General features: G+C 44.4%; 1 pseudogene; it reads right to left on the reverse strand.

Moving 5' to 3' along the window:
- LOC136568501 (NAD-dependent malic enzyme, mitochondrial-like) overlaps window positions 1-27,105 on the reverse strand; it is a 67,816-nt pseudogene that overhangs the window by 12,586 nt on the left and 28,125 nt on the right.

Consider the following 27,105-nt stretch of genomic DNA (forward strand, 5'->3'; position numbering starts at 1 on the left):
GAGGCAAAGAAGGCATTAAGCACTTCTGCCTTCTCCTCGTCTGCAGTTACTAAGTTCCCTCCCTCATCCAGTAAAGAACAAAGGTTGGTCTTACCCTTCCTTTTACCATTAATATATTTATAAAAACATTTTATTATCCTTTACAGAAGTCGCCATTTTAAGTTCAAACTGAGCTTTGGCCTCCCTATTTTTTTTCCTACATGCCCTAGCAACCCCCTTAAATACTTCCTGAGAGACCTGACCCTCCTTCCAAAGATGATACATCCTCCTTTTATTCTTAAGTTCCTTTAAAACCTTCTTGCCCATCCAAGCTGGGCATTTACCTCATCAACTCACCTTTCAGCACACAGAGACAGTCTGTTCCTGTGGCTTCAAGATCTCTGATTTGAAGCATGCTCATCTTTCCTGAACTTCTTTAGTTTTAAGGGCTGCTTCCCAAGGAACTCTCTGAATAAATATCCTAAGTAGGCCAAAGTCTGCCCTCCAGAAGTCCAGTGTAAGAGTCTTATTGGTGTTTTTCCTCATTTCACCAAATATCAAGAACTCTATCATTTCATGATCACTTGGCCCCAAGCGGCCTCCAACCACTACATCTCCCACCAGTCCATCTTTATTTGAAAACAGCAGGTCTAACATAGTCCCTCCCCTGGTGGGCCCACCCACCAGCTGTGACAAAAAGTTGTCCTCCATACACTCTAAAAATTTCCTGGACTGCCTCTTTTCTGCTGTATTAAGTTCTCAGCAGATGTCTGGTAGGTTGAAGTCACCTACAAGAATAAGGACTGATGATCCTGAAACAGTATCTAGCTGCTTATAGAATAAGTTGTCCACCTCTTCTTCCTGGTTGGGTGGACAATAACAGACTCCCAGTAGGATGTCAGCCTTGTTGGCCTTCCCCTTAATTCTTATGTATAGGCATTCAACTCCATCTTCATAAGTTTCAATACCTATGGCATCAAAAGCCTCCTTAATATAAAGGGCCACCCCTCCACCTCTTCTCCCTTTCCTGTCTCTTCTGAAGAGCTTGTAGCCATCCAGTGCAGTGCTCCAACTATATGAGTCATCCCACCATGTTTCTGTGATGGTGACTACATCATAGTTCTGCTGTTGCACCATGGCCTCCAGCTCTTCTTGTTTGTTACCCATGCTGCATGCATTAGTATACATGCACCTCAGCTGGGCTGCTGATTTCTCTCCTAACTCAGGCTTATCACCCTTGGGCCTGCTTCCAGACAGCCAAGATGCATCCCCTTCCCCCTTCAGACCTAGTTTAAAGCCCTCTCAACAAGGTCTGCCAGTTCACGAGTTAAAAGCCTTCTGCCCTTAGCTTATTCCACCCTTCTATCCCCTATACATTATCCCACCAGCTAGTTTTTAGCATTGGTTCCCACTCTTGGACTGGTACATGGGCTATTTTTCTAATATTCTTGGCTATATCCAGGATGGCATCCCCATTTTCATCTATTTTCAAACAACAATGTGATGTATTAAATTTTCCACAAACACCCCCTTCTTCAGCTAATAAATAGTCTAAAGACAACCTATTTTAATACACTGCAGCTCTTGTCTGGCTTTGTTGACTTGATATTAATTCCAGTGCCCAACCAGTTCTGTTTGGTATTATCTCCACAACTTCTTGGAGTCTTGTAATATGATTTAGCATATAAATTGGGGTTTGATAGCCCCAGCTCCCATCTTGTGCCCAGGTGGCTGGCCCATATGTTTCCAATATGCATTCAGGAGGCCATTCCTCATCTCCCCACTTTTGAAATCCTCCAATCAATTCCCTTTTATTTCTTTTTAGGTCCTCATAAATTGGTACTCCTAATTGATCTGCATCTGGTCCTGGAAAAAGAAAAAATCCTGACTGTATGATTCCCAGAGGACAACTCCCTTTCCACTGGGAGGGGAGTCTTGGGTATGCTCTTTTCCCACATATCCAAAATAAGCCATCTGGTGCTTTCCAATAATAATTTTTCTGTTGATTTATATTTTCCCAAAATTTGGAAATTTCTGGGATCCCAAAATGAGGATTCTTGCCTGTATCGTTACAATGGAAAAGTCTAATTTTGTTATTATACTTGCAATTTTTTCTTTTGTTTTTTTCTGAGTCCAATACAGAGTTGGTTCTTCTGGGATCCACCATGTAAGAGTTCCATTACTGACTTTATATATCTTACAGGGAGTATTTCCTGCTTCGCTAAGAAAATTTTTCCCAGTGCATCAGAGACATTCTTTTCCTATCACTGCTGAACTTAGAATCCACCCTTTGGGTCAGTTTTCCCCCTTTATAATTGTCCGGTTCCACTTAAGGAGTTCAAACAGACCAAAGCTACTGCCTTTCCATGGCCATTCCTCTGTCATCAAAGCCCCTCCACAGACTCAACAGTTGGTTATGATAAGTTCCTTATTCTTTCCACCAATTCTATGAACAGGTTTCTCCCAAATCTCCAGATATCTATTTCCTTTTCTAATTGCTGGTTGAGTTTCATATACAAATCTTGATGTGAGGTTCATACAGACTTAGATTGCTGTGCTGGCTTTGCCTTTTTGTTTACTCACTGTTCTTTTACCAAATCTTGGACTATACCCCTAAGGGTAAATGTGAAACAAACCCATCTCTCCCCTTTTGGACATTCACTTCCCAACCTATTACCACTTGTTCCTAAGTTTTCCAATATCCAATATTTTTTCCCGTTATGCATACAGGTACTTAATTTGGATGGGTTATAACAGTGACTGTTGACATGGGTGTGTGTAATAAAAAAGGAACCTCAGGGTTTTTCCATGTAAAGCTTTCAGTAGCATTTGTGACATGATTTTGCTGGTATCCCAAAAGGGAAAAGACAAAAAAAAGAGTGACAGAAAAAGGAATAACAGAAGTCCGGTATGGCTTATATCCTCACCTTCCCTGCCTATGGGGCTGCTGCCCATAGCAGGTGAGGTGTATATGATCTTGGTGGCGAGTACAGCAGCCAACCCAGTCCTGCCCTCTATTTCCTCGTCACTTCCTTTTTGCTAATTATTTCAGTTGTTCTGAGTTCTATCTGGATAGTGGATAGATTTGATGCTCGACATTTCATGCAACCAGAGCATTGATTTTGTGAACTACAATACCAATTTTTTCCACAATTTAAACATTTACATTTAACCCAGCTAGCATGTCCAGTATTGGGATGAATCAAACTGGGTATATGCTATGGCACTGATGGAAGTTGTAATTCTTCCTCTTCTTTGTATAAGTCACAGGATAAGGCCAAAATATGAAAATTCTCTTATGGAAACAGTCGTGATCCTCCTGTTTGAAGTGGAAGTATTTCTCCCCAAGGGGAGTGTTGGAGGTGTCTCAGGACTTGTCCAGGCAGCACTTGAAACCACTGGTGCAAGCTTGGCCTTATTTCCCAATTAGGTGTGATTCTTTGTACATTCCTTGGTTCACTTGCGTCTTCCCAAAACATTACCACCCAGTGTCCGCTTGAGAGTCAATTTGGTATCAGCCGGTTTAGATGTGATAGTCCACTCCTCAGGTTCCATCACAGGTCCTTTGATTCTTCTGGCATGGATCCAACCTCTTTCTCTGGTTCAAATTGCTGCCTCAGTTGTCAGTAGTACCTGAAACGACCTTCCCATTGTGGAGTTAAAGATTGTTCTTTCCATGTTTTCACTAGTACTCATTCCCCTGGATGGATATTATGGATTTTAAATTCTAAAGGTGTGGTTTGAGGGATTATCCCTTTCAACTGCAAATTTTCAAGAGTTTTTGCAATTCTGGTGACATATTTTCTAACACTCATTTCCCCTACTTCATAAGCAGCAGTTTCATGTTGGGTGGTCAGAAAGGGTAATCTGAACATCATCTCATAGGGTGACACTCCCAGGTCTGACCTGGGTTGTATTTGGACCCTCAATAGAGCCAAAGGTAAATATTTTATCCACGACATTTGGGTTTAAATCATTAATTTTGTTAAAGTTCTCCTTAAAGTCTGGTTCATTCTTTCTACCTCGCCCAAATTCTGTGGATGCCATGGGGGATGTAATTCCCTTTTATTCCCAAGGCTTGAGTTATTATCTGTAAACTTGATGATGTAAAATGTGTTCCTCTATCTGAGTCTATTCTATTAACCATTCCATACCTGTGAATAATTTGTTCCAAAAGGGTTTTACATACCACATTAGCTGTAGCTCTGACAGTGGGAACTGCTTCTACCCAATGAGCTAAATGGTCTATTACTACTAATAAAAGCTTCCACCTCTGCACTTGGGGAAGTTCAGTAAAGTCCACTTGGGTACTTTGAAATGGTCGCAGAGCTAACTCGTGGTCTCCTAATGTTGTTTTTCTCATTACCTTTTTATTCACCTTTTGGCATGTTATACATTTCTCAGTTATTTGTTTTCCCAATCCAAAAATTCCAATGCACCCATAATTCCTTAAAAAGTGATCACACAAAGCCTGAGTGCTCCAATGAGTTTTTTGATGCATGTCTTCTAATATTTTCTGAGTAAGTGGCTTATTAAGTAACTGTCTCCCATCAGGAAGTTTCCATTTCCCAGACTGATCTTTCTCTCCCCCTATCTTAATTCCTTTTCTTCTGCTTCACTAAACTTTGGAACTTCCAATTCTTCCTTATCTGGGGTCAAAATTAACATAACCCCCTTTGGTCCCATTCTCTGCTGCATCTTTAGCCTCTTGATCTGCCAAATTACTCCCTTGTATTTCTGAGGTCATTCCCCTTTGGTGTCCTTTAACATGTACTACAGCAATTTCTTCAGGCAATTTTAATGCCTCTAAAACCTCTAAAATGAGTCCTTCATGTATCAGTCCCTTTCCTATTGAATTTAGTAACCCCCTTTCTTCCCAATTTTTTCCAAAGGTGTGTACTACCCCAAAAGCATACTTTGAATCAGTATATATGGTTCCTTTCTTGTGTGCTAAATATTCCAGTGCTCTTTTTAGAGCATATAAGACACAAGATTGAGCCGACCAATTTGAAGGTAATCTTCCTTTTTCAATCGTCTGCATTTTTTGCCCATCAACCAATGTGGTAATCACATATCCTCTGAACAGAGAGAGACATAGCTCTCCCAGGATTTTCCTGGGAAGCTGTGAGAAGCTGTGAGAAAGCTCAAAGAAAGAATTAAAACAATTACTGCCTCAATCTCTGCACCTTGCAGTCAATCACTGTTTGTCAAAGATGTTTACAAGAAGGAATTGTCCCTTCTTGACCAATAGGTGAGAGAAGATTCCTAAAGGCCAGTCAGGTCTTAGGTCCACCGCTGTTTCTATAAGAACTGTGGATTTCTAATAATAAAGTGCCTTTTTATGCCTTCTGATGATGGAGTCTCTGTATCACCTTTGTCTGTCCCCAATACCCCTTCGGTGATAAACCAAGGCATATCCTGATATTTTTTTCCCTTGTATGCATCTGGATGAACCATCAACATATATTCTTTCCCCTTCTGGAAGGGCTTGTTCTACTAGATCTTCCCAAACTTTAGTTTGGTATTGGATTAAATTTTGTGTAAATTTGTCTAAACAAAAATTTGTCTAAACAATTTTGTGTTAAATTACTTTTTGGTTCCCGATATAAAAATTGTGCTGGATTCAAACTTTTGTTTACTTCTAGTGTTAAGTCATCACTGTCTATCAATATTGCTTCATATTTTAACATCCTAGAGTCTGTTAACCATTTTTCAGCTTTTTGATTTAACACATTTCGAACTGCATGAGGTGTACACACAATTAGTTTACTTTCAAAAGTAATTTTACAGGTCTCCTCTACCAAAATAGCAGTAGCTGCTATAGCTTGAATACATACTGGCCAGCCATGGCTCACTGGATCCAACAATTTTGATAAATAAACTACTGGTCTCTTCACTCCTCCCCATTCCTGAATCAAACTCCATGAGCTACTCCACCTTCTACATTTATATACAGGTGGAAGGGCTTTTCTAATGAAGCTAAGCTCAAAGCTGGTACCAAGGCTAGTTTCAACTTCAGTTGTTCTAATTTATTATCATCTTCCCTGGTCCATTTTATATCATCTCCCTCTGTCAATTTTTCATATAAAATTTTTACTGCCTGTGTATACCCTTCAATCCATAGTCTACAATATCCCAATAATACAAGCAGCCTTCGAACTTTCTTCTTTGTAGAGAGAGGGGGAAGAGATAAAATCCCTGCAATCTTCTCAGGATTTAGCTTTCATCTACCTTTGCTTATTAAGTGACCAAGATATTTTACTTGATTCCACAAATTGTAGTTTCCCTTTCGATACTCTTAATCCTTTTTCTCGAAGAAAAGTCAAAAGTTTTATAGTAGCCTCCTTTACTTCAGCTTCCCCTGATAATAAAAGATCTTCCATGTATTGGGTAATTTGTATTCCAGGAGGGGTGGGGAAAGTTTGTAATATTTCTTCTAAAGCTTGTCCAAATAGGTTTGAAGACTCAATAAATCCCTGTGGTAATTTTGTCCATCTTAGTTGCTGCTTTCTCTCAGTATCCTGCCATTCAAAGGCGAAAATATTTCAGCTTTCCCCTGCTAATGGGCAAGCCCAAAAAGCATCCTTAAGATCCACTACACTAAACCACTGATGCTGGGGTGTGACTTTACTTAAAAGAGTATAGGGATTGGGTACCACTGGGTAACAGGTCCGAGTTCTCTTGTTAATTTCCCTTAAGTCTTGAACTAATCTATAATTCCCATCAGACTTCTTTACTGGGAGAATAGGGGTATTATGAGGAGACATACAAGGTTCCAGTGTCCCATCCTTTATCAATTCTTCTATTACTGGCTTTAAGCTTTCTCTTCCTTCTAAGGATATAGGGTACTGACAAACACGTATGGGACATTCTTCTCTCTCAATCATGACCCTTATGGGGTCAATATTCAGTCCCGTCCCGTCCCCCCGTTTCCTTCCCCAGCCCAAACCTTTTTGTTAATCTTTATTTCATCTTCTTGGCCAAGTTTCAACACTTTTGCTGTCTTCTTCCCTTCTTCTGGTATGACTCCTATTCCTAACTGCACCTCTAAGTCTCTCCCCAATAAGTTGCTACCAGCTCCAGGAACTAATAAGACATGTCCCATCCCTATTCTGGTTTCCCCTTCAATTACTATATTTTAGTGACAGGAACTTTAAACCCTTCTCCTTTTGCTCCTGTTACCTTCATAGTGTGATTACTGACATCACATCCCCCTTGGAATATTTACTACACAAGTTCTCTCTTCACTAGTATCAACTACAAATTCTAATACCTCCTCTTGGGGGCCTACTTTTAAAGTTATAAAAGGCTCCAGCTGGTACTTATCCCCCAGAAAATAGAGCCCATGACCTCCCTATTCTTGTTCTGGGTGTATCTCTTGGAATATTTTCAGGTCCTTTTTTAGGTGAGGGCATTCCCTCTTATATTGTCCCGCTTCCACACAATAGAAATAGGCATTTTTAGATTGCTTCTGGGATTTTGATCATGCTGGGGCTCTGTTTCTTCCCTTTTCCCTGTCTCAAAAACCTAAATTTTTGGGAGTGGTACCTCGGGGCTTCAGATTCCTCTGGAAGTTACTCTGTCACATAGTGGCTATCATTACTTTTGCTTCCACTTTGGCTTTTTCTTCATCTCTCAGTATATAAACCATTTGAGCTTCTTTTAATAGTTCATTTAGTGATTTATTATGCCAGTCCTCCATCTTTTCCAGTTTTTTTCTAATATCTGGCTGGGCATGAGTGACAAAATTAACCCTCAATAGGGCTTGCCCCGCTATGGTATCAGGGTCTATTCCAGACCAGAGTACTGTTTCATATGCTTTTGGAGCCTCTCTAACCACTCAGTTGGGATTTCTTCCTTTCCTTGCTGTCCCTCAAAATCTTTTCTGACATTTTTGCCCTCAGGGTGCCGCCTCTTTTATTGCTCTGATTATCAGATTACAATAATCATTCCTATGTCCTTGCCCCACCTCTTCATTTTGCTTCCAGTTAGATGTTATTGGCATTTTCTGGTCCTCTGGTGGACCTTGTTGATTCTCTCTCTCCCAAATTCTCATTCCAGCAGCTCTAATCATCTGCATCTCCTCTTGGGAAAATATTATTTTCATTATTGACTGAATTTCTTCCCAAGTAAAAATGTTGGGACCTAAGAATTGATCTAAATGTTCAGCTGTACCTATGGGATCTTCCAATAATCCTTTAATTTCTTTTTTAAAATTTCTGACTTCTGAAGAAGTCAGGGGGGCATTTACAAATCTTGTTCCTCCTTGGACCCTTCCCATAGGTGCTTCTTGTAATGGGAATAAACTAACCTCTTGATCCCGACCTTTTTGTTCTTCAATCTTTATAACCCTTTTCCCTTGTTTTGGAGTAGTGATAGGAGAGGGATTGTCAAGTTGCTTTTGGGTTTTAACTGAGCTCCTAGTATTTTGGTATGGTGCCCCTCTGTTAGGAAGGGGTTTCATTTGGACAGCGGGAGCCGGTATCTCCGAGGGAACAGAGGCAAGGGCGGGGGTCGGCAGTGAAGCCGAGACCACCAATGGGGCAGAGGCAGGGGTGAGAGTCAGCAGTGAATCTGAAACTGCCAATGGGGCAGAGGCGGGTGTGGGAATGAAGGCTCCCAGCACAGACGGGGGAGGCAGGGCCCTCATCATGGGAGGAGGGAGAGCTCCTGGCACAGGCAGAAGAGCTGGAGCTCTGGGCACAGACTGGGGAGGTAATATTTCCAGGGGTTCCCAGCCCTTTTCTTTCTTTTCCTCTGCTTGCTCTGTCTCTGGGGTTTTTGATATCTTAAAAACTTTTACCCTCAGGGATCCTGTGTCTCCTGTCCAACAAGAGGCTGATTCTTTTTCTTCTGGATCAAATGGTTCTTTTGAATTTACAAATAAATTTAAGGCTTGGCAAATCCAAGCTTCAAGAGACCTGTATCTTGGCCAATAGATGTGGTTGGGTCTTATTTCCTTTTTTGTCCATTCTATCATACAATACTGAATCATCTTCAGTTTATCCTTTCCTTTGTACAAGGATCAATATCCCAGTCAGCTAGCTTAATCCCCAGGAGACTATCTTGGGCTCTGTCTGCTGGCACCTTTTTACTCCTTTTTTTCCTTGAACCCAACTTACTGGTTCCTTGTCCCATTTTTCCAGGATTTTACTTGTTCGTCCCTGGCCTCTGTTTCCCTGCTCCAACCCACTCCTCCGACAACTTGAACACCTCCCACACTTCACAGCACAGAAAATCCTTCCTCTCCAATAATATAATACAATCCACTTCCCTCCAGAAAATAAACTTTAAATCAACAATCCATATTACATAATGTGGTGGTTTGACAGGAAATGTGTTTTTTGGGATGCTGTGTTTTTGGCCAATGGATATTCAGGCTTTAATATTGGCATTTAACCTGGCCATTGGGACATGGACACGCCTCTGAGAACATGGGGTTAAAAGCAGAGCTCTCCCCGGGGAGGGTCCTCTTGGGTTTCCGGCAGGAAAGAGTTCGGGTCTCTCCCCCGGCCCAGCTGCTGGCTGGGCAGGGGGAGGGGAAAGCCATGTGGCCGAGAGAGGTAGGCCTGACCCCGGGGGTGGAAGGGTGGAAGAGAGAGAGGGAGACACTGGGAGCCATCGGGCAGCCCCCCCTGAGAGACACAGAGAGAGAGAGAGAAAGAGAGACGCTGCCTGGGACTGTAACCTTGAAGCTTGATAAACATGGGCCTGTGCCGGCAGCACGGCTGGGAAGGAGAAGAAGGGGGGGGTTCAGCCAGCCACTTGTAGGAGCTTTTAACCCCTTTTTGGAGAATGAGAACTTTACAGATCATTGACCTCTCCTGGAAGATAGAGTGGAAGATGAGGAAGGAAATGTGCAAGTGTGAGAGAGGTCTGGGTGAGCGAGAGATAGTAGAAGAGTAGAGAAGAATCCTAGTGGGAAGAGATGATGGAGTGGCTTTTGCTGGACTCTTTTTGTACAGCCATGGACAGAACCATGTTCCTTGAGACACAGAGACTGCATTCTAGGGGGAGGCAATGGCCTCAGAACCAAGAGGGTTCAGTGTTGATGCCCCTCGGCCCCAGGGGGTGAAAAAATATGGGGGAAACAGGTGTCCCAAAGGAGAGATTGTGGGGACAGGTGTCCCAAAGGAGGAGACTGTGCCTTTTTTGGATCGGGACAGAGCATCCTTAAAAGACAACCCTAGAAGCAGCTCTGGTCCGTGTTCAGTGGTGAGACCACTGGACATGAAAGGAAGAGGTCACGACGGCAGATGTACTCCGGTCGGTGCCACGAGTGACACAGAAACACACGAGGCTTCGACTGTGTTTCCAGGGGAAGCCCATGGTACAAGAAGGACTCCTCTCCTCTTGATGAACTGAGGATTGATTGTCTAAAAGGTGGTGCTGGACCGAGAGTTGGTGATTTGAGGAATAGATGTATTGTGTTGGAAATTTGGTGGCGGGAGGAGGAAATGCATTTGTGAGGTTTTCATTTTCCCTGTGTGTGTGTTCCTTTTTATCTGTAGTTGTAGAGTAGTTAATAAAGTTCTGGTTCTTTTTTCCCTAAGTAGGAGCCTGCTTTGCTTATTCCTGGTCACATCTCACAGCAGAAACCAGGGAGAAGGTATCTTCATGGGGGCACTGGCATTGTGCCAGTGTCAAACCATGGCACATATACTTTCATTCATTCATACTCACTCATTTTTATTTTTTTAATATGTCTCTCTCACTCATTTTCGCTCACAACAAGACAACAATAAGATACCTTTTATTTTCAAGTCACTTGTTAATATCCATCCACAGGTATTGTAAAATCTCAAATGTTGTTGGCCAACCCCAGATTCTCTTGGGTATTGTATCCCACACTTCCCATAGCCCCCTGTGTGTCCCAATCCCTCAATCTGGCAACTTTTTTAGACGGCCCTCCCTTTTATCCCATTTACTAGTGGATTGTGCTAGGAAACCCTCGGCTCCCTTTCTCCAAGGGGTCCAACCTGAGACCCAGTCCCAGTCACCCCAGTGGATCTTTCACTCTTCTTATGTCTCGCTTCATTTCCTCGCTGGCCGGTTTTCTCACAAAAAACTCAGAACTGCAGCCCTCAGAAACTCTACAATCACTTTGCAGGTCTGGAATAGCCAGCCCATGTCTCACTCACACACCATTCATCCCCCGTATCTGCCCCCCAAAAAATACTTGTAATCCTATCTTCTTCTTCAGGTCTTCATGCACAAGAATTGTGGGGCTAGCTACCGTGGTTCTTAGGGAGCCTTTTCCCTTTCCTTTGCTTTATGTGTCTCTTTTTGTCCATGGGGTGGTGACCTGCAACTGCCGATGCACACCAGAAGAAACGAAGTGAGGCCGCTGAACTCGGCAGGGCCTGCCTTCCCTGCTCAGAATCTCCAGGGATCTTCGGAGGCAAGGTATTACATCCTGGACAAAGCGCCCAAGTGTGAAAAACGAGGTTCACTCTCCTGGAAAAATTTCAAAGTTTAATAAAGGACAATAGGAGACAAAGACAATAAAGCAGAGATATATATGGCCGGGTGCTTGGCATTCTGCCAAGAGCACACCTCCTATTTTGGAGACGCCTTTTAAATACCCTTTCTATTGCATCAGTCTACTGCATATTCATAAACAATAATATATATATTAAAACTTTTCCCCAAACTAGTTTACATGTTCCAAGAATTGTTTAGCATGTCTCCTCCTCGGGTCCACCTTTTTTCTTGGCGGTGGTTTTAGTCTGTTCTTGTTATCATCTCCAGTTTTGGCTTTTGTCCAGACAGTAAGTACTGATAGTTTGGCAAAGGTCATCATCCTATGTTCATTGAATATTATCCCAATCACCAGGCAGTTTAACACAAGCATACTATATCAGCATACACTACTATGTCTAAGTTTATTTAACAACAGAAATAAAAAAATTATAGCAAAGTTACTTTAACATTATACATATAGAATTCATTCTAATATTTGTGAAAAGCCAATATTATAATATGTACTTGTAACACACCATTATGTCAGGAGTCATAGCCTACTCTGCTTCCACACTTACCTTAGCAGCCTCTAGGAAAACCTTATCACTAATATGTTGAACACTGCTGAGGACCACAGCAAGAGGCACACCTACAATAAAATTATTTCCAATTAGGGCCACATAATTTTTAAATATGCAGCCTGCAGCCGAGAAGCTGTGCATCATCTAGAATGTTATTTAAAAAAAATCTTCCCATAGCTTTTTACACATTTGGAAAACTATTACCATGTGTGCTAGTCATTTACCTTAATAGGTGGCTTTTGACAAGGCATTGTGATGCCAAGATATTTTTTTGCCTTTTCTTTTATATAGCTTTTATGTATCCTCAGTACTCTAAGCATGCATACTTGTAATTCCTTAAATCTGATAATTTAGCATAGTCCTAGTATTCTGTTAGTCCAGGAGACCAAATATCCTAGATGCCTTGCAGTTGGAGGCCAGAAAGCCCTACATTATCTTGAGAAACCAAGGTCCTCTATAGAAGACATCCTGTAAACTAAAGATTTCACCCATCCAGGGGGGAATTCCTCAGGATGGGAGGATATCACGCTATTCATTCAAGCCTCTCATTGGGGCATCTTTGTTAGATATGCTGATTTGTAAAGTCTATAAAATTGTATATGCGATCTATCGAGTGTATGTGCGTTTCAGTGCATTCCACCTCAACGAAGTGGTGCACCATAAGGATCCTTATTAAATACCACGGTAAAAACCTTTTATGCCTTAACCGTGTCTGGCTGTTAATTTTTAGGACCAAGGAAAAGGCATCAGTTGGAGCTTAGCAGCTCAGGGAGGAAAGGGAGAGAAAAGGGGCGGCAGAGAAATATCTCTAGTGCTTTTTTTCTACCCTCGCTTGTGCAGACATAACATCAAGAAGTGCATATTAACACTTATTATCTCCTTCCTTGCAAAAATAAGCAGAGGAACCCATAATGCAGCAGCTCTCAAAGCCTTTAATAACACCCTTTTGTTTTCTTAGAAATATCCAGTTGAGTGAGCTCACTGTGCACGTCACATATGTAGCACATGCCTAACATCCATCCTTAAGTGATTTTGCTTTCATTCATGCTTCTGATTTGAGTTCTTGTGGTAGATTGTTTTTCTGTTGTAATCTTAAGGTGTTGCTTATTGTGAGTTTATAATGGTTTGGTCCATGTACCCCGTTCGGTTTCCCCAATGGTTTTGCCCTGAAGTTGTTTACTACTATTTTCCCGCCTAATCTTATGTCAGTCCCCATGTCAATCTCCCTTGCGCCTCCCTGATTTCCAGACCCTTCCCTGCCAATCCTGGAAGTACTGCCCTCTTCCCTTGTTCATCAAATGTAACCCCATCCCTTTCTCTAGAACCTTCCTTGTCTATCACTCTTCCCTCGAAGTTCCATTGGTGTGCCAAGCCTGATCCCCTCCCGTGTCATCCCCTATTAGTTACCTAGAATCTGATCCCCGCCCTACGTTCCTCCCCTGATGTTCTACTATTGGTTATTCTCCTGTAGTACCCTCCCCTGTTCTTAAGTTGCTGTTACCCAGTTGGAGCTCTGTGACTTGTTCCTGGACCCTCTTGGAGATTAAACCTTCTTGAGAACTTATACAAGTGGCCCCTCTTATCTCCTTTGTTCTGGCTTCCTCGACTCGGGATTCCTATCAGCAGCCGCACAGAGCAGCTTTGCTTCCTCAGGGAATTAGGCAGCCCTGCTCTACTGCCACCCAGACCAGCTCAAGGGGCGGATAGGGGGCAGCCACTCTTGGCATAGGCCAGGAGGTGAGGGCTAACTGGAGGATCACCAAGAGACTGCCCGTGTCAAGTTCTCAGCTTATAATGCTGGAATACCTCTTTATGCTGCTTCACTGACTGTGCCTCTGTATAGCAAGGGAACATGAGAAGACATGCTAATAGCTTAGACTTAAAGTTTAAGAGAAGATATTTTTATTTATTATCTGGAAAAATATAAGCATTGTTTCCTTGGCCCAGTTTGAAGGTTCTTTCATGTTTCAGAGTCACCAGCTCAAAGGAACTGCCACTGGCAAACAAGCAATGGCCCTGTTAAGTAGGAATAATCAGTCAGGCAGTTTCTAAAGAGCCAACAGTGTGGAGCAATACAGTCATCATGAAATATAGGGAGACCAGAGTCCTACAGTTCCCAGTCAGCTCTAAGACTGCATCAAAAGACACTCGAGGACACTGCCAAATGTAAGAAGGCAAATGGCTCTACCAAATGCAACTGCATTCAAGCACATACTTAAAATCCTTGCTGACTCAATTTCTATAATCCTAGAAAAACAACAACCAAACCCACTCTTTCCAGTAGGACCTGGAAGAGATCATAGAATCAGTAAGGATCTGCATGAATCTGCAACTGCAGAACATGGAATATTTTTGCAGCAAGCATCTGGAAAGCAAAAGGGGCAAGCATACATGTTGAATTGTGCAGCTTTCTAATGCATGGAAGTAATCTATTTATCATTGTTCTTTAAGATAGCAATGACTTAGAGGAACTACTCACACACAAAATGAAGTACTTGTGTGTTGACCATTATTATAACCATAACAATGTATCAGGAACCATGGCCACAAGCCAGGACCCACCATCACAGGGACTGTTCAACAATGTCTGAGTAACGGCTACTTCCAAAAGGTGACTGAAATAAAAGTCCAGTAACAAAAGGTCACTTGGTCACTGATGGGTGAAAGAAGGGTGTCGCAGACATCTTTTAATGAAAAATCCTTTCCTTAGGATTTTTCCTCCTGAGAAGCTGAGAGGCCTCAGGAACAAAATGTAAACATTGATTATCTGCTGCTGTGGAATGCAACAGGTGGATCTTTGATTGGCCCATCTTGGATGTTTAACATTAATGGCCAATCACAGCCCAGCTGGCTCGGACAGAGAGTCTGAGACAGCTGCCTTTGTTATCATTCTTTCCTTTCTATTCTTAGCTAAGCCTTCTGAAGAAACTTTTTCTTCTATTCTTTTAGTATTGTTTTAATGTAACATATATCATAAAATAATAAATCAAGCCTTCTGAAACATGGAGTCAAATCCTCGTTTCTTCCCTCATCTGAAAACCCCTGTGAACACCGTCACGGGAGGGACTACTGAATTGCGGAAAAAAAAAACAAACTCCGCAACTTTTGTCAAAGTTGTAAAGCTGGTATGTTTATTACAGTGCTGCGTGCATGTGGGCATCGGTCCCCTCAAAAAGACATGCATGCATCTGGGAACTCCAGATCTCTTTTTATCTTCCTTACTAATCCATATGCATGGAATTTCACAACAGGTTCATAAATATTCATTTTACTGATTTTGCGTTACACTTGCAGTTAGTTTTTTTTATCAGAAAGTACAGAAAGAACTCCTGGGTCATCCTGCCCTGTCTCCTGCAGCCTCTCCGTCTGTTTCAGAGTTCAAGAGGCCCTTCTTTATCTGTCTTTTGGCCGAAGCAGTTTCTTAGAGCATAGGTTTTTTGCGAGAACAGGCAGTCAGACCAAACAGCTATGTTTACAAGCTACAGACTAAATTCTAAGATGTACATTTCACCTAAATCAAAATGGATTTCTACTCTGGAAAATTTCCACTCTGTCTCACTACTGTATCATATTTTTATTGCTGATTGCTCTGAGAAAAGTGAATAATACAGTTTGTTTATCCTTCCTTCGAAAAGGATTTTAATTGACACAAACTATTACAACTAATCCAGAATCTGGAGTGTGAACAATACTCTCCAGATAAATGACCCTTTCCTCAAGCAGTAAAACCCCTGTAAGCAAAAACTCTTGACTTTCTTCTGAGTAACAGGTTTAATAACATTATTTTAAAATATTTAGGGCTCCTCAGGACTATTCAATTTGAGAACAAATTACCAAAGAAGCTAAAGACTCAGGCACTATGTCTGAATGTTAGGGCATATCCATGACAAAAGTCTTTTTGTGTAGGGAGCAAAACATATGGATGCATTTGAGGACAGGACCCAAAGATGATGCAAATTAAAACACAACAAAACCCCACAGGCTATAGAGTGGCAGAGGACACTAAAGCATCGTCAGGCTTTTACAAGTACCATGTAGTGGAAAAAGAAATAAAAGGTTAGCAATATCTTAGTTTCCTCACTGACTGGCTAGTTTAACCTAAAATTTCACACCAGCAAGGGATAGGCTGTTCCCAAGCCCAAGAGACACATAGGGTTGATGGCTCTGATCCCTAACTGCCTGACAAACTTTGTTAGCTAAATGACAAAGAAAGTAGAGATTATTTTCTAGGTAATTACTGTATCTTGAAAGGAAAAATAAGGAAAAATATATTTTGAATGGCATACCTTGGATAAACGGAGTACATTTCAGAGAACTAAAGAGCATTATGAAAACTGTTGCCTTCTTGGGAAGGTAGCGGCGACCTAGTTTCGGAGTTCAGCACGGCAATCCCCTTCCGGGACCTCTCGGGCCAGTAACGGACGCTAGCACCAATGTGGTGGACGGTTAAAGGCGATTTATTCTTCTGTCTCAAGGGGTTTTATGGACTAAGGGGTTTCTCTACGTCAGAAAGGGGTTTGGCTATACTTTCTAGGGTTAGTATGGAGTGGAAAGTTACTGGCATCTATAGGTTAGGGGGGCTACATGTTTGGCTACATTCCAAGGGTGATCCTTATCTCTGGGGAGAGGGGCAGAAGGAGTCCTGTAATTTTCCGTCACAGCCCGAAATCTTCCGAACGCCTGTCCCTTACCTACCACACTTCCCCCCCCTCTTTCACAAATGAACGAGGTAGTCCTATACATAGGCACTGAAATGAGGTAGGAGGTTGAGATCTGACTAGGGAAAAGGGTCTTGGGAAACCTGAGTAAGTTTCTGCCAGGCAAGTCTCTTGTGACTGGCAGTGTTCCCTGTTGAATTCACAGTAATTGTTGCTGTCCCACGAACAGGATGCTAGCCCGTTCTAGGCGGGCCTGAACGAATGAGACTAGCTTGTTCAGCAGGCATGGCCCGAAGGTAATAGCTAAAAGCAGCATTGCAAATGGACCTATTAGGGTAGAAATTAGGGTGGTTAGCCATGGTGATCGATTGAACCAGGATTCGAACCAGCCCTGTTGGGCTTCCCTGTCTTTCTGTCTCTGAGCCAGTCTGTTTCGGAGTTCTGCCATGGAGTCTCTAACGACTCCTGTGTGGTCAGCGTAGAAACAACATTCCTCTTTCAAGGCGGCACACAGGCCTCCTTGCTGCATGAGCAGGAGATCCAGTCCTCGCCTGTTCTGCAGGACCACTTCTGAGAGCGAGGAGACTGACTTTTCTAGAAAGGAAATGGATTTCTCGATCCTCTGCAGGTCCTCATCGATGGTCATCTGCAGCTGGGACAGTCCTTGGTGTTGAGTTGCTAGGGCTGAGACACCTGTTGCCGTTCCAGCCGCCCCTAGGCCGAGCAGCATTGCGATAGTTATACCTGTTAATATTTCTCTCTTGTGGAGCCGGCTGTTTTCTTCGAAAAGGTGGTACACCTCTTCGTCTGAGTGGTACAGGACCCTAGGGACGATCAGAACTTGAACACAAAAGTCGTTAGAGTTATCGAATTTGGCAAGAAACACGCAGGGACTCACTCCAGATCTCTGGCAAACCCACATCCCAGATGCGGATGGGACTACCCACTTATTATTCTTCCTGTCGGGCTCAACTACTTCGGTGCAGACGTCGCCTTTCCGCTTAGCTAGGGTTGCATTGCCAAAGCATCTGCCCTGACCTGTGACTTGACTCAGGGTAATTCCTTTGCAGGGTGTGTCCCATCTGCACTGGCGAGGGGCGTCGGCTGTGGAATAGCTGAAGGGGGTATCTAAAGCGACTCCTTCGTAAAATGGGGGTTTAACATCGTAGCAAAGCCAGCAGGAGTTGGTTAGGTTAGGGTTAGATTCATTCAGGGATAGAAAGGTAGCTTCTAACATGCGAAGGATTGGGTCCGAGCCTGACCTGGCTGAGCGGCCTATCTGGAAGGCTTCCTCATCGCCAGTCGGGACGTCGGTGACCCTTGTGGGCAAGGCTTTGGGGTAGGTCATGTTTCTCCCTTTCTGTGTGCTTTTGATCACTTTGTTGGGCCCAACTGCTCTGGGGAAGCTGTGCCGGCTGGGGTCAGCTTGCCGCGACATGACCTGACTGACCACATCTGAAGCAGGCCATCACAACTGGTTAGGGTGTGGACGGCTGCTTGAAGTGGGGTCAGCTGCTCTTCCCTCACAACATGCTTAATCATGTCAGCCAGGCTGGCCCCGGCCGGCAGGGAACGCAATATATCTTTGGTTACGGTGTTACATTGCTGCCGAAGGCAGTCGGCTACCACCGGGCCTTTTGCGACAGCGGGTAAATTAGAAGAGTCCACCGCAGCCTGAAGGCGGTCGACAAATCGTGTAAAGCCTTCACTCTCCCCCTGTTTGATGGTCGACCATGGTGTCGGTTTGGCCACCACCCTGGATGCGGCGCGTATAGCTTCTCTGGCCGCCCGGGAAGTCGCCCTGACTTCCTCAATCCGAAGCTGCGCAGCTTGTTGCTGGGGCGTGGCTACTTTGTCATGCTTCCCCAACAACCTAGATAAACTCGACCCGTGGAGTGGCTGCCCTTCCCCCGCTGTCTGAGCGAGCATGGTTGCACATTGGTCCGTCCATTCCTGTTTAAATATTATCAAACCCGCCCCATCAAAAAGCATACGGCTTATTTGCACTATATCAAAAGGGAGTAAATCATCATTGCTAAAAAGACCATCCACGAGAGTGGAAACCACCCCTGAGTTAATTCCTTTTTCTGAAATAGCTTTTACTATTGTCTGAATGTCTTTAGTATTAACGGGAGTATACGTTCTTTGCTGGTTCCCCTGGGGTCCTGTAATTCTCACCAGGAAGGCATGCACCGACGCTGCGGGTGCCCATCCCGCGCATTCGATTTTGATTTTACCCCAATCGGTGAGTTCGTATTGGGGCTGGTTCCCGACTGTGTTAAAAGTTTTATTTGGTTTCATCCGAAACCGCATTGATTCTGTTTTCTCTGCTTCCGAGTCGCTGCTGGACTCGGTCGGCTCCGCAGGGCGGTCTGGGGAGCTGTGGTTCCCTTCAGAGTCAGAAGTCGACTGCCAATAAACTTCCGGTTTCCCCTGCCGTTTTGTTCGGCTTCGGCCCCGCTCCTCCCCTCGGGGGCGGTGCCGCTCCCGCCCCCTGGGCTCGCCCTGCCTCCCGCAGGGAGGGATCTCTCCCATATATGGTGGCAGCAGTGGGCGCGGCTCCCGAGCGAGTGCCCGCCTGTCGGGTTCGGCTGTCTGTCTCTGCCCCGACACGGGTAGAGTGGTTCTTGGGTGGCACGCGTTTCAAAGGACGAGTCTGGACTCTTCAGCTTTTCGGTCTTCAGATTGTTTACTGTTTCTTATCTACAAAATTTTCTGTCTGCCCAACAGAGGTCTGATCTGCAAGACAACCACAGGCACTCTCTGACCACCCATGGGCGGTCATGTCTTTTTATACTAAAATCTATGTACATAATATTTACCTTTATTTTCCAATACTTTTCACCCATGTTAGCAAGTGCACTTTCACCATAAACCAATCCCCAAGTGCCAACATCACCACAGGAGATAGAGGACAAGAAGAAGAAAGAAGAAGGATGAGACACGCCCTGATCCCTCCATCTTGTCTCCATAACCCCCCTGTACCAAAAACCTTAAAGTCTATATTTCACCCTCTAAATGTGTCCCTTTTACACCCTTCACTCTAAAGTGATTCTCATGTCCTCAAACTCTTGTTACTTCTGTAGATGGATCAAAATCAAGCCACCAAACACTCTTGGCAACATTCCAGGATTTTCGAGACCCCCCCAAGGGTTCTCCTGGCATCTCTGGACATCGGGAACGATGTGCTGAGATCCCACATCTCCCCCTTCTGTTTGCACCAAGAAGACTTCTTTGGCAACTTGACTCATGACACGTCGCACACACAAAAAGATGCATGGGACGATGAGCATGAGGACTAAGAGTATTATTAAAATATAAAATCCCATTTTTAAAAAACCCTCTCCATAAGGGAGAAAGATCAAAAAATCCTGCCACATCATCAATCCATGACCCAGTGATTTCGCCTAGTTTCTTTATACTGTCTTTTATATTTTGAATACTTTCATGAATTGATCTTGAATGATCCGAGAGATTCATGCAGCACATTCCCTCAAACTCTTCACATCCATGTCCATGAGCAAGCAATAGATAATCGATTGCTGCCCTATTTTGAAGAGTTGCCTCTCTCACACTACTTATGTCTTTTAACATATCACTCAAAGCGAGAGAGACTGATTGAGCATGCTTGCTCAACCAACAACCCATGTGGTCCAGTTGAGTCAAGGCCACCCCCGACACTGTCTGAGGTGAGAAAATTGCTGCCGCAATTCTCCTTGCCTTGTCCCAGGTGTACACTTCATCATCACAGTCTGCACTGTAATGTTGCAAGGACCTTTTCTCTTTGTGTTTTTGCTCTCTCAATACTTTCAAATCTGGTGACAACATTGAAATCCTCCCAATGCTGCATGGACCTCCCTTGGCATTTGCAGGAATGCCGTGCCAAATTCTGTCCCCACAAATTAAAAACAACCCACGTGGCAATTGCACTGGGACCTGGATTGATCCTTTGGCTGTCGTCACAGTGTGATTGCACCAAGCTGATGCGTTTCTATAATATTTGTGATTTGGTGTGACATCAACGCTGTTGTTTGTCCTTGACACATTCGAAATTTCGAATTTCATGCATAGTTCCATTGTTGTGGACCCGAAAATTTCCAATTCCTGCGGTTCGGTAGAAGCCACAGGTAAAAGATGTGTCCAAGCACACCATTCATTCACAGGATCTTTGATGACCTGCGAAATCTCCATTGGAGAATGCCCTGGAATTGGCCATTTATCCACTGGCAACCCAACCATGCATGCTGTGAATGGTTTCCCTGGTTTCGAATGTGTCAGGCAGATACTTTCTAAATTTGCTGCCTGGGCTAACGTTTCCCAAACATTTTGTTTTGGTTGACTGACGGGTAGATTTGCTCCATTGCTTAAAGCAACAGATGAAAGCATGAGCATCATGAAGCTCATAACTTCACCCTTATGAAAAATCATTGTCATGCTTCCACTCAAAGCCACAAAGGAAAAAACCCCCAAAGTTTTTATTCTTTTTGTCCCTCTTCTGAGTCGTTGTTCACAACTTGAGTTTCTTCCTCCGTCTGTGTACTCGTTTCTCTGCCTCTGGGATCTGTGCTCTCCTGCTCTCTTGTCCGAAATGGCTTCACATGCTGCGCTGACACCCACTTCAGCCCTCGCCCTGTGGAAACACAAGCGAAACCCTTGCCCCAAGTGATTAGTTTGAAAGGACCCTCTATTTGTCCTGTCTCTGGGTTTCTGATCAAAACTAAAGGATTCTCCCTTAGTTTTGCCTGAGAGCTGTTTGAAAAATGCCTCATGATTGGTGGATTGGGTTCAGAAGACGAACTGTTAAGAAAATTCAACACATACAATGCTTTGTTTAACTTCATGTGTGGTGTCGCTTCTGGCTCCCCCCTTTTCTGCCTGTCCAAAAGGGATTTCAGGGTGTGATGTGTTCTTTCAATGATTGCCTGACCTGTGGGTGAATGTGGAATGCCAAATGTGTGTCTGACACCCCATCTTTTCAGGAATCTGTCAAGCACCCTGCCTGTATATGTTGGACCATTATCTGTTTTTATTTCTTGAGGCACACCTAATGATGCAAACGCTTGTAAAAAATGTCGACAAGCATGTTCTGCTGTTTCCCCTGCATGTGCTGAAGCAAAGACTGCCCCTGAGAATGTATCTACTGAAACATGAACATTTTTGAGTCTCCCAAATGATGGATATTTTGTGACATCTGTTTGCCACAGCTGAAGACTTTGCAGTCCTCGTGGGTTGACTGCTCCTGTTGAAGCAGGTGGTTGCACGAGTTGACAATCTGGACAAGCACTAATGATTTCCCTCGCCTGAGTTTTTGTGAGACGAAAGGATTCCATCAGCGCCTGCGCATTCTGATGAAAAAATGCATGACTCAGTCGTGCTTGCTCAAAAATGTCCGGAAGTGTTTGTGAAATGGGCATTGTCAATCTGTCTGCCTGAGCATTCCCTTCCGCTAGAAATCCTGGAAGTGTTGTGTGCGCTCTGATGTGAGTGATGAAATATTCTTCTTTCCTGCTTTCTAGCACTGTTTTCATGCTCACTAGATAGGAATATAAAACTTCGTTGCTGACTTCTTTCAAGAGCGAACCTTCCAATCGCTTGACCACACCTGCAACATATGCAGAGTCTGTGACCAAATTGAGCGGTTGTTGGAACAACTGAAATGCTCGGACAACAGCTGCCAACTCCACAATTTGTGGAGAGCCTTGAACCGTCTTCACGTTTGATTCCCATTCCCCTGTCGTTGAGTTCATCCACGTGATCACTGACTTGTGTGTCTTTCCTGAGCCATCAGTGAACACTGTGATCCCGTCCAGAGGTTCTTCACTTATTTTTTGCTTTGCTCTGTAGCATATTTGTGACTGCAACATTCTATGTTGTGGAAAGTTGATGGTGCAAGCTCCTGGAAAAGCTAACAACGCAATTAACAAATCTTTTGATTTCTGCATCGCCCAATCGAAATAATCTTTCTTCAAAGGCAGATAAATCTTTGAAAATTCTCGTCCCGCCATTGTCAGCAATCTTGTTCTCCCCTTTATGATGATCTGTGCTGCCATCTCCAAATCTGTCAGAATTGTCTTTGAAGGCCTATAGGGTAAGAAAATCCACTCTATGATTATCAAAGGATCTCTCTGAGACGCATCCCATTGGAAGATCAAACCATGGAATTGTGCTTTCTTTCCCAACACTGCTAACTGGAAAGGCAATGATTCAACGAATCGATGTGCCTGTCTCTTCTGAATGGCATCTGTAACTTTTTCCAACTCCTTCTTCACTTCCTTTGTGAGCGTCCTGGGAGATCGAATGTCTGCATCTCCTCTCAAGAGATCAAGCAATGCTGGAATGTCACTGTTTGTGATTCCCAAAATCGACCTCATCCAATTGATTTCCCCTAGAAGTTGTTGTAAATCATGCAGATTGTTGACTCTTGTGCTGATTTCCATCTTTTGAGGCCTTATTGTTTTCTCCGAGATTTTCCACCCTAGATATTTCCAAGGTGCGACCTCCTGAATCTTTGAAACACTGATTTCCAGACCTGCCTTTTGCACTTCTGCAATCACACAGTCACGAGCCTTTTGCAGCTCTTGTTGTGTCGATGCCGCAATGAGCAAATCATCCATATAGTGAATGATCCTCACCTTCGGGAATTTCTTCCGCGCTGGTGACAAAGCTCGTGCCACGTACCATTGGCAGATTGTCGGCGAGTTTTTCAGGCCTTGAGGAAGAACGACCCAATGGTACCGCTGCAGAGGCGTTTCCTTGTTGATACTTGGAACTGAAAAGGCAAGCCTCGGAGCATCATCCGGATGAAGCGGAATGCTGAAGAAACAGTCCTTGAGGTCAATGACCACAAGCGGCCAATCTCTGGGAATCATCGAAACAGATGGAAGACCCAGCTGAAGCAGTCCCATGTCTTCGAGGACTTCATTGATCTTCCTGAGATCGTGCAACAGCCTCCATTTGCCTGACAGCTTCTTTTTGATGACGAACACTGGAGAATTCCAAGGGCTGTTTGTTGGCTTGATGTGCCCCTTCTGCAACTGTTCTTGGACCAGGGTTTTCAATGCACTCAACTTTTTTCGCTCCAGGGGCCACTGATCCACCCAGACTGGATCATCTGTTTTCCAAGTCAACTTCAATGTGAAGAGTGCCGCAGTGACCCCGACTAAAAATCCACCTCGATCTTCGTGCCCCATTGTGCCAAGAGATCTCGTCCCCAAACTGTGATTGGCTTCTGCACAACGAAAGGACGAATGATCGCCGTCTTGTTTCCTGGTCCCGTGACAACGATGGCATTCTCACTCTGCAGACACAGAGAAACTCCCCCTATGCCTGAGAGAGATCCCAAGGGCGCAATCAAGCTCCAGTTGCGAGGCCAAAAGATGTAGGATATTACTGTGACATCTGCTCCTGTGTCGAGCATGCCTCTGACCTCTATTGTTCTGTCTCCACAAGTTAATTGGCATGTGAGCGTGGGTCAATCTCGACCTATGTGTTTTACCCATGTGGTATGTATCTCGACATGTTCCCTCAAAGGAAGCCCTTCTTCATCGAAGATTGACATGACTTCAATGGCGTGTGGTGGCAGAGCAAAAGCTCTCGCGATCTGAGTGTTTTCCGCCACGGTCAATGGTGGACGAAGTGCTTTTGCTAGAACTGTCAGTTCCGTATTTTTGTCTGCAGAAACAACTGATGGATAAACAATAAGTCCAAGGATTCTGCTCCTGTCCTGTCCTATTATTAAGAAATCTTGTTTTTTGTATGAATCTCCGCGGATCCCTGTTGGAACCTCCGCATGACTTTCATCCAGAAAGCAAATTAATTTGGAAGTTGCCAGTGTGCACTGTGCTCCTGGTGGAAGGAGTTCTGGGTCGCTTGAGAATCAACTGAGGAGTTTGCTGAGGGCGTCTGCTTGACGATCCCCGATGATTGTCCTGTTGGTTGTTGTGTCACCGCCATCACTTGTGTCAACGCGCGCTGACGGTTTGTGGGCGCGCTCCTTCTCCCGTTTCCCGGAAGTGGTAAAGGATTCCCTTCCACGTCTGTCTGGGAAAAACATTCCTTCACAGAGTGTCTTCCTCTTCCACACCGCGCACAGAGTGGCTTTGCAGGTTTTTGTGTCTGCACTTGTGCGTGTGCATGTGGACAATTCTTTTTCAAGTGTCCAAACGCCCCACATTTGTAGCATTGTCCTCCTGATGGATTGTTCTTCTTCTGGATAGTTGCAAGAACTTTATTTATGTTTTCATTCTGTTGTTGGAGTACCTTTTCCAGCATCTTTTCAACTACCTTGTCCTGATCTTCTGACTGCCTCTCCGGGTTTCTTCTTATCTGTTCTCCCCATTCTCCTCTCAGCTCATCCCTCACGATCGACGCGACGTGCTGAGGTGTTCCCACTCTGCTGCATGCCTCCACCATCTCTGCCAAGGATGGCCGTCCTGGCATTGCGCTGATGACCCGTTGACAATCCGGGTTGGCATTGCCGAAAGCTAGACTTTCCATGAGAGGTTGCTTCGCCTCATCAATCGTCACCTGTCGATCCACAGCTTGCGAGAGTCGATCTATGAAAGATGAGAATGGTTCTGTGGGACCTTGCCTGACGCATGAGAATGGGACGTCCGGAACTCCCGCCGGAGCAATCTGCAAGATTGCTTTGCATGCTGCTTCTTTGATGTCATTCAACACCCGTCATGGAAGCCGTGCTGCTTGCTCCACTGGATTGTCATCTGGAGGATCTCCTGCCAACTGTGCTTCTGTGAGGTTTGCGTTTGGCCCGCCTTGATAGCTGGCTCTCAACTCTGTGAGATATCTTCTCCATCTTCTGTCCCAGATAAGACTTTGTGTGTCAGTGAGAATCATCGACACAAGACATCGAATGTCGAATGGCGTGAAATCATACGTATTGAATGTCCCCTTCAGGAGCTGTTTGAAGAACTGCGAATTCAGACCATTGTTCTGAATGGCCTTTGATAAGTCTTTGATCACTTCGTGACCCAACCTTTCCCACCTTGGATTTTGACCTTGTGCATCATATGTCACTGGCATTATTATGTCTCCTGATCCTCTGATCAAACCCTTTTCTTTTGATAATTCATTTCTAATTTCCTTCCAGTCTATTGGTTCTATCGGTTGTTCTTCTTCTTCCTCTGGAAACTCCATTGGCCATTGCCTGCACAATGGTAATCGTGGAGGCTCTTGGTGATCCTTCGCTCCATATTCTTTGACTTGAGGTCCTCAGTCTTGCTCCTAAATCTGAAAAAGAAACTTGAGGTTCTCTTGAACGCGTTCTTTTTGCTGCATCAAAAGACTGCAGAAGATTCCTTGCTGCTTCCGCTGCTGAAAGCATCCATGCTGGAATTCCCTCTCTTGCTGTAATGTGTATCATTTCTTCTCCTTGAGGCTGTGTTTCATCTGAACCGTCTTCAACTTCATATGATCCTGAAGTTGATGGAATATTATCCTTTTGTTGTGTTGTTGTTGTTGTTTTTATTTTCTTTAATGTAGCTTTCTTTTTATAAATTGTTGGAAAAAATTGTTGCATTGTTGCAGTTTGGCCAGCAGGTGATGTGGTGGCGCTGTTGAGCAGGTCTGACATGTCCTGCAATGTGATCGTCCCTCCACGAGGTGGCGTTGTCGCCTGCCTGGACAACCTTGATGACGACACGAACTCGATCGGTTCCTGCTCAGCAGACTGCAACGCTTGCAACCGTGTTTGAGACCGAGTTTGCATGGCTGTTAACTGAGCTGGCATTGAGGGTTGAATACTTGAATGTTTCTTTTGAGTGGAAGGGGTTTGAACCATAGGGTTTGAGACTAAAGGCATCGAGACCGGAGAGGGGGTGGAGCCCCGGGATGTCGAACCCCGAGCATGGCCCCTCCTCTTCGCCCCAGACATCACAGAGGATCGGACCCGCCCCCGACCTCGCTCCGCAGGCACTCCCTGCGCATGCGTGCCTTCGGGGACGCCCCCTGCCTCCCCTGTACTGATGCCACTGTCTCCGTCCCGCTCCACCTCCTCTCCCTCTGATTCCTGCGAATTGGGATGGTACGCTCTTAGAGAACGACCTGCCTCCTCGATATCGCTGGGAGAAAACCTCATTTCATCAGGGAGTGGAATAGTGTCATCTGTGTCTGAGTCGGAGTCTGAAGCCCCTGCACTCTCTGGGGTCTCAGGACGCTTTAGGGTTCCCTTGGGTTTTCGGGATGGTGGGACTGAAGGCAATGACATTTTTCCTTGACCCCTTTTCTCGGGCACCTTTTCCCCCAGGCCAATCGGGATCAGAGCCTATCTCTGCTTTGAGCCTTGCTCTGCTCCCTCTGCCCCTGTGGGACTCGCAACAAATTGTTGCCTGGCTGACCCTCTTAATTGAGTCAAGGTCGCCTCTAACATAATTCTTGCTGAAGACAGCAATTTCAAGGCTGTCTTATCA

This window comes from Molothrus aeneus, chromosome W (assembly GCF_037042795.1).
Source record: "Molothrus aeneus isolate 106 chromosome W, BPBGC_Maene_1.0, whole genome shotgun sequence".
NCBI lineage: Eukaryota > Metazoa > Chordata > Aves > Passeriformes > Icteridae > Molothrus > Molothrus aeneus.